The 4,488-nt window shown below is 46.6% G+C and overlaps 1 pseudogene; it reads right to left on the reverse strand.

Moving 5' to 3' along the window:
• Nucleotides 1-659: 659 nt before the first annotated feature.
• Nucleotides 660-3,996, reverse strand: LOC120647772 (annotated as a pseudogene).
• Between the last annotated feature and the right edge of the window lie 492 nt (nt 3,997-4,488).

Raw genomic sequence — 4,488 nt, forward strand, 5'->3', positions numbered from 1 at the left:
CTGGCAAGACGTAATTGACAAGGGAGCCAACAATGTTGCTTTTGTCATGAAAATGAGACAATACAACATCTTTTCTTTGATTGTCGCATTACATGGCTGGTATGGGCCTCGGTCTACACAGCTTGGGGTTTGCCTAAACCAAGTAGTGTATCCAATATGTTTGGAAACTGATTGAATGGTATACCAAAAGATTACAAACCACTTGTCCCTGTAGGTGCTGCAACCCTTTGATGGTCTGTTTGGCGCTGCAGAAATGCAGCAGTGGTATTTGATAACAAAAAAATATTTTTTCTTGCAGGTTATCTTCGCGACTACACATTGGTTACGAATATGGGCTATCCTACAATGGCCCTCTTCGCAGGACACCCTTGTGGCGGCGTCGCATTTTTTTGCCCAGGTGGCTAAGGACTTTTTTGCCCGGGTGCATGGGTGGCAGTCTAGTCTTAGGATTGACAGCTATTAATGTGCTTGGCTTCTATCAAAAACTTTTTTGTAGGATTGTGTGTCATTAGGATAGAGGCCGGGAACATTTCAAGGTGATGTATCACCTCAATGTATCAAATTTGAAATTAATAAAGTTTCTTTTTTCTAAAAAAAAATCTTTTTCCTCTTTATTATCACTTTCTTCCTCTCCTTCCTCTGCACTAGCCTGCCCCTCGTCATTTGTCATCCTGTTTGAAAAATCATAAGAGAAATGAATATGACTATATGAGGGAGAGGAGGTTGATGAGAAAAATGATCTGACAATGGACGTCTGATTGGCACCCTCTAGTGTGAACTGTGAACTTTGATACCTCTTGTTCAGTCTGTCCGTCTGTTCCTGCTTTGCCTGCTCCTCTTCAATTTGCTAAATTTTGAGCCACTCAGTCAATAGACCCCCAGTCCGTTGATTGAATTTCCTCAAAATCTAGAAGACAAGTCAAAACAAAATGCAACCAAGAGGGTGTCAGAAGTAAGGGATTACGTAACTGAACAACCAAGCATTTGCTAATAAATAGAACAAAGAAATATGTGACTGTAGCAGCAACTAAGAGGTTGGCGGAAGTATCAATGCCGGCAGTTAACAGAAGGGAACTTACACATTCGAACTGTTCACACTCGTCGCGCTTTGTTCTGAATCTGATAGTGGGACGGTTGGGATGTATCATGCTGGCATCATTAATGGCGCTTGCAACCCATCTGACAGCGCCATCATTCTCATCTTCTGTTGGATCGTAGTTGCTGTCAGCCACACAGTCGCCCCAAATTTCAACCTCAACCTTGCTGAGAGCGGAGAGGTGCTGGATGCCCAAATCAGAAGCACCATTCAAGCACTCCCTCTTATGAGCACGGAACATGAGCTTCACGTGCTCAAGCTTTGGCATTGATCCCACTTGAAACTCCAGTGCAGTCCCGCAACCTATAATATTTAGGGAGAAATATTTCAGACTTATGAATCCGTTTCTGCCATGGACAACGATCCTTCCGTTGGTGCCTCCCAATAGTTCCTAGTTTGAGAAAAAGTAAACTGGGTATTGCTCCAAGGATATCCACATCTTCTGGTCTGAAACAGATGATAGCATGCAGTTTTAGTACTACGAGATTTCCAAGCGATGCCATCCAATGTGGCACCTTATAGATGGGACATCCTTCCATGCGGAGCTTTCGGAGGCTACAGGGAATAGCAGGGTGCCATGAATCCAGCGACATTGGGTACATGTCCACTGAGTAGTCCGTGATATATAGATTATGAAGGTTGCATGACGATAATAAGGTTCCCACATAACTGTGACAGCCCTCAGCTTGTATTTGTCCTTCCGAGCCTTCGAGTGAATCAAAATCCAATTTAATTATTAATGTCCTCAGCTTGGTTAGCTTACTGAATTCTTGCAGAGACATTCCTTGTTCATAGAATTCGACTCCATACTCCCGCATCTCTTCTAAGCTGTGCATCTGCCCGATCACTCCATCCGGAAATCTAATATCCCAATCAACATATAAATGTGTCAGTCGTTGTAGTTTGGTAATAGTGGATGGAAGCTCTCTAATGCAGGTACCCCGTATATCCAGGGTTTGCAGATATTGCAGTTCTCCTATTTTCTCTGGCAGCTTAGTTATTGAACCTGAGAGATGCAAGTACTTTAGATGAAACAGAGTTTCAATACTTGCAAGATGATGGTCATGTATGCCCCTGCAACCTCCAAGATCCAACACACGAAGAGCAGTGTAATGCAACAAAGTGGTTTTCTCGGGCTGCCCAAATATAGTAACTGATCGAACGTGAGATAACATCGGGTCTTCCCATATGGTAACATTTTCTTCAGTGTAGTTGCTGACGCGAAGCCTACGAACCTTGTAATCTGATGATGTGTATACATGCTCTTCACCATTGTATAGAGTTACAAAATTCTCTTCAACAGCCTTGCACTTGATGTAGTCGAGAATGATGTCATGAACTCGGCATGCCTTTGCCTGCCCGTACTTTACCCCAACAGGTTGGATCATGCTTCTATTATGAGATCATTAAAATAATCCTCACCAATTTCATATTTCGTTGGCCCTTCTACCTCATGAATGAACCCTTCTGCAATCCATCTATTGATCAAACATTGTTTCTCGATCTCATAATCTTCTGGGAACACACTCAAGTACAACAAACAAGTTCGTAAATGACGAGGAATATCAAAGTAACTCATAGATAATATAGCTGTCATCTTCTCGGCACCAGTATTTTTTGCAAGTGTGGATCCAATATCATGTAACACCCTGTCCCATTCACATTTTGCATGCTCATCAGCTAACAGGCTAGATATAGTAATAATAGCCAGTGGCAAACCATCACATTTTCTTAATATCGCATCTGGAACACTACCCAAGTGAGTACAGCTGGAGTTTTCAGAACCAAATGCTCTTTTCAAAAGCAACCTTTTGGAGTCCTCAAAACTGAGAGATTTCATTTGGTAAACATTACCGCCTTTGGAAGAAAAACAAGATGCAACAGCAGTGCTACGTGTTGTCGTGATTACTCTGCTCTCCTGATTTTTTACTAATACAAGTTTTATTGTCTCCCATGGTTTTTTGTCCCATATATCATCAATTACAATAAGGTACCTGCAAACAATTTTTAAAAACAGTGCAATTAGTGCTGAAAGCCTGCAAGGCTATAATTGTTTTTGTCAGTGATATTATTAACAGTGGCTAGATAAGGAAATGCTAAAGAGATTTTAGGAGCATGATAATAGAAACCCAAAATATTTAAATGATATTATTAACAGTGGGATTGAGTTAGTAGTATATAAGATGTAACGCTTTATGAAATCAAAATTTAAAAAATACTCTTACGGGTAATAATGGAGTTACATCTGTCGGGTACCATAATTATGGGGCACCCTAACCTAGGGCTAAAACACCCTCAAACACGCAAAACAGGATTAGGCACCTGGGCCGAATCCTTCCCTAAAGCAGCGTCGAGGTCCAAACTCGAATGCCTGAAGCCTCTTTAGGTACGGGAAGCCTAAGTCACGCTCGGCCCAGCACCACGGTACGGCCCCTCCGAGGCCTCGCTAGCCGTTGAGCCATCTCCGTCTCGCTCGAGGGTCCCCCTCCGAGACCCCTCGAAGCGCAGGCAATCTCCAGCTCGCTCGAGGCGCCTTTAGCCGAGCCCCCCGGGGGGCCTCGACACGGGGGGGAGGGGGGGGGGGCCTCCGCCTCGCTCGAGACCACTCTCGGCAGATTGGGGCGGCGGACCAACCACCCGACGGGACGGGGTGCATTTACTCGCCAACCACTCCACAGCATGTGGCGGGAGTCAGATGGTGTCAGGCGGCGTCAGCGAGCGTCGGCCACCATGCCACACAGCGGATGTGACTGGCGTCTCCTCAACCTGCGCCCGCCACTGTGCCGCTATTCCCGGCGTGAGGCAGGTCTACGGCGCCCAGTGCGGACTTGCCTGACACCACCCGCCACTGTGTCCCCTACCCTTGTACTTTTCTCCCCTGCAGGACCCTCGGAGGGCATGGGCGACGACCCTCGGACACAGTACGACCTTTGACCGGGGCAAGACCGGTGTCTTCAACACTCTCGACGCCCCACCTCATCCGACGCAAGGCACTGTGCACTCAGCAGTCATCGCCACGCCATCGACTGGAGCCACAGAGCAAGGACACGCCCGGCGCCATGCTCCACAGTGCTCGGTGGTAGGGACCGCCCACTGTTCTTCCCCGGTTCGGGGGGAGAAGTAGACGACCTCACTAGTCCCCCATGCATGTAACCCTTCCTCGTTGAGCCTATAAAAGGGGGAGGGGAGGACAAGTCAAGCACACACGAACACCCGCACACTCATCTCTCTTGATATCGGCACTTGCCTCAATCAAACCCTAGCACACCCAGGGACTTGGGAGCTTCCCTCCCTCTCTCGCACAAGCTTGTACCCCATACTACAAGCACTCCGGTGCAAGATAATACAATACCGCCCCCTCTGCTGGACGTACGGCCTCATCAGCCGGAACC

The sequence above is a fragment of the Panicum virgatum genome, chromosome 9K (genome assembly GCF_016808335.1).
Source record: "Panicum virgatum strain AP13 chromosome 9K, P.virgatum_v5, whole genome shotgun sequence".
Taxonomy (NCBI): Eukaryota; Viridiplantae; Streptophyta; class Magnoliopsida; order Poales; family Poaceae; genus Panicum; species Panicum virgatum.